This window comes from Homalodisca vitripennis, chromosome 4 (assembly GCF_021130785.1).
Source record: "Homalodisca vitripennis isolate AUS2020 chromosome 4, UT_GWSS_2.1, whole genome shotgun sequence".
Lineage (NCBI taxonomy): Eukaryota > Metazoa > Arthropoda > Insecta > Hemiptera > Cicadellidae > Homalodisca > Homalodisca vitripennis.
The window spans coordinates 119,870,878-119,881,394 of record NC_060210.1 but is presented as its reverse complement, the minus strand read 5'-3'; the positions used below and the strand labels follow the sequence as shown (position 1 = coordinate 119,881,394).

General features: G+C 36.1%; 1 non-coding gene across 1 annotated transcript; it reads right to left on the bottom strand.

Annotated features, from left to right (window-relative positions):
• Nucleotides 1-10,180: 10,180 nt before the first annotated feature.
• Trnak-uuu lies at nucleotides 10,181-10,253 on the bottom strand. Its single transcript has one exon. It is a non-coding gene; the product is annotated as a tRNA-Lys (tRNA).
• Between the last annotated feature and the right edge of the window lie 264 nt (nucleotides 10,254-10,517).

The window sequence follows — 10,517 nt, the reverse complement described above, 5'->3', positions numbered from 1 at the left end:
AGAAATAAGTACCAAAAAAATCGATTTGTTATTTCAGTATAATTACATTACTAGTTTTAAGCAAAATTAATCAGTTTGGGCCAACCGTACGCACCTTTTTATAATAGATGTTCGAAAATTAGGCCATCATTATCATACATTTTGCAGCAACGTTTGTGTATTGCTTTTGTTGCGTTTCTTAATTTTTCAGGATCTTCCCTGTTTTCTGCACAGCCGAATCCATAATACGGGCAATTAATTCATCACGAAGAATTCACTTTTGTCTTGTATACAATGTCTTTCATCCATCCCCAGATGCAATAATCCAATGGAGATAGATCTGGTGATCTTGGTGGCCAAGGATGAGGCCCTCCACGAACCAATCCAGTGTCCAGGAAATTGATGATTTAAGTAAGCAGAAACGGGCACGTGAAAAGTGGGAAGGTTGCTGCTCCGTCATGCTGGAAGTATAAATTTTGTCTGAGATGTAAAGGAACATTTCTCTAACAGCTGCGGCAACTCTTTCTTGAAGGAAATGCAAATAGAACTCAGCATTTAGGCGTCCAGGTAATATGAAAGGTCCAATCAGCCGATTGTGCAAAAGGCCACACCAGACATTGACGTTAAATCGGTGTTGAAAGTTCTGTTCCACTTCCTCATGTGGATTTTCTTCTGCCCATGAGTGTTCATTGTGCAAAGTTATTGACCACCATCCCGAGTGGAATTGTGCCTCATCCGTAAACAAAATACGCTTGTAGAGTTAATTATTAATATTCAAAAAGTTGCAAAACTCCAAGCGAACGAAGCGGGACCATCCCCTAGCTGTAGATGTTGAACCTTTTTGTTTATGAAACGGATAAAATTTGTTTCGATTAAGTGACCTCCACACCGTAGACTGCGAAACTCCTATCCGCGGTAGAAATACGTCGTGTATTTACACCTGGACTGCGATGAACAGCATTAATAACAATATCATCATCAAGTTGGACTGCTCGTTCATAATTGGTTCTTAGTACTTGGTAGTGATCCTGTTTCCCGAAGAGTACAGAAAAGTTCCTGAAATTGTTTTGGTATCTGGAATGCCTCCTATTAGGGTAACGTAGTTCATATTCTTCTACAGCAGCTCTAGCATTACCATTACAGTAACCCAAAATAAAAAAACCATATCAGCGTATTCCGTATGTAAATATGTAGGCAATTTTTCGCTGAATAAAACAATCGAATTAGAAATCAAAGAAAAATTGCATTTAATAAACACGATTCACAGAACCCGATCTCCTGCTGTAGCTTGCAAAACACCACTAATACACAGTTCTAAACGTTAACAGTACAGATATACCATTGTTGATCAGCTGTTATTCGTGCGTTACCAACTTAGAAATTAATAAAAACAAAAAACTGCATTTCGATGATTAGTAAACAATAATGGGAAAATGTTTGCTTCATTTATTTTCGAGCATTTCATGTAAATTTTTATAAAAAAAAATACAACGTAATAAAACATGATATTTTTATTTAAAAACAAATTTATTTAACAGTTAATCTTGTTTTCTCAATTTATCTCATCTCATTAAGGAACAAACATTTTGTTTTTGTTTTATTTTAACTAAATACCGTACGGTATTTCTTTACAGATAGTAATGTAATTATACTGAATAAAATCGATTTTTTTGATCAGCTGTTATTCGTGCGTTACCAACTTAGAAATTAATAAAAAGAAAACAAAACCTGCATTTCGATGATTAGTAAAACAATAATGGGAAAATGTTTGCTTCATTTATTTTCGAACATTTCATGTAAATTTTTATAAAAAAAAATACAAACGTAATAAAAACATGATATTTTTATTTAAAAAACAAATTTATTTAACAGTTAATCTTGTTTTCTCAATTTATCTCATCATTAAGGAACAAACATTTTGTTTTTGTTTTATTTTAACTAAATACCGTAACGGTTATTTCTTTACAGATAGTAATGTATTATACTGAATAAAATCGATTTTTTTTTTGATCAGCTGTTATTCGTGCGTTACCAACTTAGAAATTAATAAAACAAAAAAACTGCATTTCGATGATTAGTAAAAAAACAATAATGGGAAAATGTTTGCTTCATTTATTTTCGAACATTTCATGTAAATTTTTATAAAAAAAATACAACGTAATAAAACATGATATTTTTATTTACAAACAAATTTATTTAACAGTTAATTCTTGTTTTCTCAATTTATCTCATCAGTTAAGGAAAACAAACATTTTGTTTTTGTTTTATTTTAAACTAAATACCGTACGGTATTTCTTTACAGATAGTAATGTATTATACTGAATAAAATCGATTTTTTCGGTACTTATTTCTGTTTTATTTTAGACTTTGATTACATCAATTTTCTCAGAATTAAATTCTTTACAATTAATTGTTTGTTGATTTTATGTATTTTATTACACAATATTTTTAACAAAGTTATTGTTACATCAAACTTAAAAAAACATTGTTTCGTGCCCCAATTTTTTGCATTTAACCCTGAATCCCTCAAAAACTACTACAGGTACAGTTTCTGAAACCTATTTTATTAGCTTTATCAGGTAAAAATACATAAGAATCCAACGATATTTCTTACTTAATTAACCTTTCCAAAAATTCAGTATGGCATTTATTTTTACTCTTTACCCAGGAATTCAGGCGAAATCTTTCGCTAGCTGTAACTCGCTAACGAAGCGTTTTCGGACCTATGTTTATATAACATTTTTTCATTATTTTTACTAGTACAATGTGCTGTAGATAGAAGTGGGGGGAGAACTTCATGGAATCACCCTGTATAGAGAACTGTATAGTAAGTAGATACGTCTAGGCGCGTAATTATACTTGACTTTTCTTATTAAAGACAAGAAAAGAACTGCATTATGTTCGAGGCTATCGTAATGGTAGTCGTCATTCCAAAATGCCACGGGTAGCGCTCCTGGTAGCAACTGTGGGAACTACAGCCGCTGTTTTCATTCCCATGACGTAACTACTGATACCATCGTAGTATACCAATAATGTCATGTAATGTAAATGTGTTTATATTGATGCGAGTATTTTTGTGTGTACGGTTTAGAATACCAAATTAAGCCAATATATTCGCTCATGAGGGTAATTCTTAGTGTATAAAAATTCATTATCCGAACAAGAATCTGTTTATATAGTGATCTGAGGCCCTCTTAGCTTCAAATAGGACCTAGTTTGAAACGAAATAATACAAATAGGGGCAGGAAAAGTATCAGTAGTGAGCGAGGTAGATAACTTGAGGCTTCGGTGGATACATGGGGAGGTCAAATTTAAATTTGTGACGTTGCCAATCATTCAAATATTTGAGATAAAGAATTACGTGTGTTGGCAAGACTTGGTATTTCATCGAAACCATAAAAATTATGAGCTGTTCTGTTTACACTCCTTGTACAAGGCATAAGGCCTTGAAGAGAAACAAAGAAAAGTACTGTCTTCGTCAGTCGAATTAAAAAATAAATAAATAATAAAAGATAATTTTACTCTAACGATGTAGTTTTTTCACTGTGAATTCTGACACATTCAACAGTAAGTAAATTTTAAGATAAGTGTTATTGTAAATCACATAGGCCTACAAGAAGGGAATACAAAAAAATACAGAATGCAGTTCCATAAAGTATGCAAGTTCTTTAAAACTTTTTGAGGATTTAAACCCATCAGAGAAGTTTTTAAATTGAAGAAGTAGACAAGTTTTAGACTTATAGATGGTTTAAATTCGAAACCCACATTCGTTCCATGTCATGTTTGTATGACGAGCCTCTAGTGTGTTTATCAGACTCAATCGTGGAACTTTTCAGAAACCCACCTTTATTCCAAGGTCAGGTTTCTGTAACACGTCTTTTGGTCTGTCTATCAGAGAGTATTAACTATCAGACGTGGAACTTTTCAGAAACTCACCTTTATTCCAAGGTCAGGTTTCTGTAACACATGGCGTAGTGTGTCTATCAAAGAGTAGTAATGAAACCCACCCTAGTTACAAGGTCAGGTTTCTATAATATGTTGCGTCTAAAACATGGTATCTATCAGAGAGTGGGTACAGATACGGTAGGGCCTTAATACACAAATTATTTCTTCGTTTCAAGATCAAGTTTTGTATATCAATATCATGACGATCATGATTTTAAAACCTTCATGATCATCATGACACCGATCGCGTAAACCTGAGATGTACGATTTATGTTTCTCAATCCTTTAATTTTTCTTATTTTAAAGAGATTATTAATACCTCAAACCTAACCTCAACTCGTGGCTTCTATCGGATAGTTATTTATTTGCCCGCCCGGAGCGCTCGTGGCGGAAGTGAGAACATGTCTGCTGACAGCCGCGAGGGAGAGTAAATCAAACATCGTAGAGGTTAGAGAACGGGACCAATTATTGAGAGTGTGTATCACTGAACATGCATGCGCGCAGTACGAAGGTATCAGTTCAGTTCACACGGCTTGGACTGCAGAGTGGACGTAGACTAAACTGCGACCCTTTCCCACGGATCTCGCCTCGTGACTGGTGTCGCTGTTGTTTTGGATTTGATTTGACTCGGACCGAGTCTGGGCTGAGCGGAGCGGAGCGCCCAACCTCCCAACTCGAGTTCGCGACACGCGTTAGAGTACAAGATGCACTCATGTTGTCACTTTGTAACATTACTTTGTGGTTTCAAGACTGAGTTAAAAAACTGAATCATCGTTGTTACTCAGTTGCAGTCGCCGTTTTAAACTCTATTTTTGTTCGAAGACACTTTTCGAGCAAAGTTTCACATCAAGTGATCTGTTATGATTGGACACTACGACGTTTCATGATGTGTCGAATTGTATGATGAAGTACCGAAATCGGCAATAGGTCCGTTTCATAGAGATCTTTGAGGAACTTAAAACTTTGTGTATTTAAGCTCTTAAGAGTAAAGTTTATCCATAAAAATACGAAGTTTGGACAAATTGAATTTGAAAGGATTGAGACTCTTTGAAACCAACAAGAGTTCCACATCAAGTGATCTGTTTTGATTGGACTCTATGACTTTTTGTTATGTATATGTCTAATATCTAATTGTACATGTTGAAGTATCAAATCGACAATTGTTCAATTTTATAGAGATATATGAGCAGCTCAAAACTGTATGTATTGATGAAGAATTAAATCCAATGTTTTAAAACTTATACATAAAATTACGATGTTCTGACTAGTCGGATTTGAATGGATAAACAGGACTTTGAAACCAATGAGAGTCAGTTTACTTTCAGAAACAAATTTAGATGATTACACAGTCTTATCTGTGTAGCTTCTGAGCCACAGATAAAAATACTAGTATTATATATTTCTTGTCCTAGACTTACCTTAATTAAAAAACTACTGTGGGGGGGGGGGTGTAGTTCCAGCCTTGGACATGTCTAGGTGTAGCGTTCTACCCCCTCACGTGTGACGTCAGTGGCTTGGGGGTGTAGTTCCAGAGCGGGTGCAATGATGCTACCCCAGTTTACTACAACACTTTGATTGTTTCTGCTGAGGCAAACGGTTCCTCGGCTACTCTAAGATTCTCATTGTTTATGATGGACTTAAAAATGTCATACTCTTCCTAATTGGCCGCGTACTCTTGATGTCGAACAATGTTATACTCTGCTGTTTAATATGTGTTGCAGTAACTGTAAACTAGATATTCTCATTGTCTCATCAGTTGCACAATTGGTAAGACAATGAGAATACCTCTTCATCTATAGCTCAATAACTGGACTTTACGATCAATTGAAAAATGTCCCGGGACCTCAAACTCGGAGAGTAAAATAGTTGTTACTTGCACCAATAGAATAATTTGAATTTCTATGCAAAATTTATTGAATTACTCCAAAGATTTCAGTGGGGCTGAACTATTAGGCCAGTGGGAAGGGGTTCTAAAATTTAATTCCGTATATTTTATCCAAGAGCACGTGTGATGTAATATGATGAAACCCAACGGCAATTTCGAACTTAAGTAGGCTTATTACATATTATCATTTTAGTGTTCATGCAAAATTCCAACACCATTGTACCTAGTACTTTCGTAACACGAACACGTAATCAAGTTGTAATAATATTGATACATATTATTACATCTGTAATATTTACGATTATATTACGTTTATATAATATCTAATTTACGATTAGATAAAATCTCTAGAGGGACCGATTAATTACCTGTTTCGCGGACCACCCAGCTCACTGACATCGTTTGGACTCTCGGTTTTCAGTCTTGGAAAGTACGACTCTCTATAAAACTGAGCCAATACACTGTAACTCCTTATTTTCCGATATCTGTTCGATATATTAACATATTTTCGGTTCGGCCTAGGTATCATGTCAATGTTTATATACATATTCATGTACACGGCCTAATAAATGGCTCCCGGGGAGTGCCAAGGCTTGGTAATGTCCAAGAATTGGAACTATACTATCCGGGGAGGGGGATAGTTCCAGTCCCTGGACATGTAAAAGGCTGAAAAACGCCCTCCCCCAAGGGGTTATAGTTCCAATTCTTGGGCGTGATCAAGGTCTGGCACTATACCTACGCTTTGGTAAGGGGGTATTAGGACAGTCCTTGTACGTGACCATGATCTGGCGTTTCAACCCCCGTGGTGTGACGTCACAGCCTCCGGAGGGTGTAGTTCGAGGGGAAGTTCAACAGTTGCTACCCGTGAACTGACGGCCGGCGGAGTCGAGGCTGTGTCGAAGACGTGGAGACGAAGACGGTAGTAAGCGATGTTTTCAGAGCGGAGAGTAGCCGGGTAACACGGTACCTGTCCGACCAGTGATGTGGGGTGGGAGGGGGGGGGTGAAGGGGGGCCGGTCCCACTCCGGACTGGACAAAGAATTCACCCACACCACCGGCCGTCAATAAGCGGCTTGATTGAAATCTCGCATTCCACAGCAGACTTTCTCCCTCGACCGCTCCCTAATAGACACATCAGTCGAGTACCCGGCTACCGTGTTACAGTGGCCTTCCAGATACCTGTGTTACATCGGTACAGTATTTACAGTAGCACGTACCTAGGCCACAAGTCTTAAAGGTTTCTCCCAATGGATTTTCACATTTCGCTTGTGTCTGTCCTCAATGATAGCCTGTTAGAGTGTTAGTTATATTGTTTAGCTACCAGAAAAACGTTCTGGAGTTACTCGTGGCATTTTAATTTACAGAGATTGACTGTAGTTCACTGAGATTCGACAACGCCATAGCTAACCATACCTGTGATACAGTGGGATTTGAATTTCATCTGATTCATTGTAGTTACTGAGATACAAAAGAATTTTAGCTGACAGTAGTGTGTTGAGGAACAAAATAATTTTAGCTGACAGTAGTGTGTTGAGGTGGGATGTTCATTTCCTCTGACTCACTGTGGTTACTGAGATACAAAAGAATTTTAGCTGACAGTAGTGTGTAGAGGTGGGATGTGGATTTCCTCTGACTCACTGCGGTTACTGAGATACAAAAGAACTTTAGCTGACAGTAGTGTGTTGAGGTACAAGATAATTTTAGCTGACAGTAGTGTGTTGAGGTGGGATGTGAATTTCCTCTGACTCACTGTGGTTACTGAGATACAACAGAATTTTAGCTGATAGTAGTGTGTTAAGGTGGGATTTGGATTTCCTTTGATTTACAGTATTGTTGTTATTGAGATACAACCGAATTGTAGCTGTCAGTTGTGTGTTAAGGTGGGATTTGGATTTCCTTTGATTTACTATATTGTTGTTATTGAGATACAACCGAGTTGTAGCCGTCAGTTGAGTGTTAAGGTGGGATTTGGATTTCCTCTGACTCACTTTTGTTACTGAGATACAATAGAATTTTAGCTGACAGTTGTGTGTTAAGGTGGATTTGGATTTCCTTTGATTTACAGTATTGTTGTTATTGAGATACAACCGAATTGTAGCCGTTAGTTGTGTGTTAAAGTGGAATTTGAATTTCCTTTAATTTACAGTATTGTTGTTATTGAGATACAACCGAGTTGTAGCCGTCAGTTGAGTGTTAAGGTGGGATTTGGATTTCCTTTGATTTACAGTATTGTTGTTATTGAGATACAACCGAATTGTAGCTGTCAGTTGTGTGTTAAGGTGGGATTTGGATTTCCTATGATTTACAGTATTGTTGTTACTGAGATACAACCGAATTTTAGCTGTCAGTTGTGTGTTAAGCGAGTGCTTTCTTGCACTGTTTATCCTGTAGTTTCTGTAGGTCTTTTGGTAGCCGGTTAAAGAAGGCAGCACCTCGATAAGAAGGCTTCTTTTCATACAAGCTAAGTCGATGTGCCTGTAGTTGAAAGTTGTGTCTGTGTCGGGTGTTGTAGTTATGTTGATCCACCAATCTGGCTTGGTCTGATCTTAAAGCATATATTATAACTTCACGTAGTGAGGTTATTGTCAAAATTTTGAAATCTTTAAAAGCTTCTCTGCAGGAGTCTTGTGGTTTTAGTCCTTTTAATGTTCGTATTGCTCATTTTTTATTACTAACACCCTTTGCAGATTTGTTGCGCTTGTGCCTCCCCATACTACGAGCCCATATCTTAGGTGTGCTTCAAACAACGAGTAATAGGCAATCAGCGCTGTTGCTTTGTCACGTATCTGCACTAATCTTCGCACAGCATATAGACCGCAGTTGGTTCTTTTCCGTTAAATCACTTCATTCCAGGTATTTACTATTATTAACTAACACAATTGGCTAAAGAAAACCAAAATTTAATCTAATTTAAGTACTAACATCATTGGTAGTGAATGAACGGAATTCCAGACCTTAAAACTAATGGTAGTGAATTAACGGAAAAGAACCCCGCAGTTTAGTTTTTGACATAGATGGTCCACATGTGAGGTCCAGGAAAGGGTGTTTGTTATCCAGTATGATGCCTAAGTACTTATTTGATGACACAGTTTCTAGTTCTGGTAGTCCACAATAATTATTTGAAACTGTTGTGAATATGAGTTGATTAGTTTTTGTCTCATTAAGCACTAGGTCATTTTTGTTGCAGTTTTTAACTGTCAGCTGTACGCTAAGGTGGGATATGGATTTCCTCTGACTCACTTTTGTTACTGAGTACAATACAATTTTAGCCGTGTGTTATGGTGGGATGTGGATTTCCTCTAATTCATTGTAGTTGCAACCGCGTATTGGCCGATCCTTTCTTTGTTCAATGGGATTTTAATGTACGGTGATTCTCTGTAGTTACAAAGACTCAGTAACAATTTATCTGACAGTTTTGTTTTAAAATGGGAGTTGAATCCTTCGTGATTAAGTTATAGGTCCTGTTTCTCAACAGAATAACAATCGCGTTTGTATTAATTTGTTTGAATTTATTTCTGTAAATTTCAATATGTTTATATCGTTTTGCTTATTTTCTAGAGCCTCGCAATCATTTAGTTGATGAAAATCTCGTTAAACCCGACACAGATTATGTATGGAATTATCTGGACCATAACATCTTAAGTGGACAATTATAATCTTATTTAAGGATTATAATAATAAGACAATTAACTAATACAGACTATCCCAATTCTAAATATTCGTGGACACCCCGGTTCGCTAACCTCCCCTATTATCGTAAGTGATTATCAAGTCTGTTCCTTCTGTAAAACAGTATATCAGCATTTATTTTGGAGTATCATAGATCTTAGACAATTATATAATGTTAAATATATTAACTGCATACTTTAATGTGTAACTAAACCTGAATAATCTATTTACGAAAAGAAAAGTAGCTATTAAGTAACTCTTTAACATCTAAGAGGTACAACTAATTGTGTAGCGGTATAATCTACGCACGAAGGTAACGTTTACAGTTAATACCAACATAAAAACATATTTCATATATCTACCATTTGAATCATAATATCTACTAACTTATTCCAGATTTACCTTAACATTGATTACAATTTTACTGCATTTGTTTATTTACAACCAATCTAATTTTTTAAAGTTACAATCAATCTAATTGTCTGTATTTTAGATATTGTATGTATTTGTGTTGCTGTTTTCAATTACTTAAGTAAAGTATATAATTAAAATAATTAAATACATCTCAATAAGTGGACCTTACAGAAAACAAAAAATTAACAACGAATGTTTGAACAACACAAGAGGAAAATAATTATAATTAAACACGTTAAATAAACAGCATAATACGAGTTATGCAGTTTTAAAGTTGTAAAAAGTTAACGCCCGAACAGGGACTCGAACCCTGGACCCTTAGGTTAAAAGCCTAATGCTCTACCGACTGAGCTATCCGGGCTCATGCGTTTCAACGGCGCCGAGGCCATACCTGAAAAATGTGAAGGGGGCGACACACTCGCTGATCTAAATCAATAGTATGGACGCAATGTTGTCAAATACTACAAGATTGTTTTTAATCATCTTCATTAATTTATTTGACTCATGACATACTATTGGCAGTACATGTGAAATAGTACACTTGTATTGACTATACCATGGAACATAATAAAACCCATAGGAGAAAAGAATTAGTAGTCTACCGTAGCCTCCATTACTTAAAAAA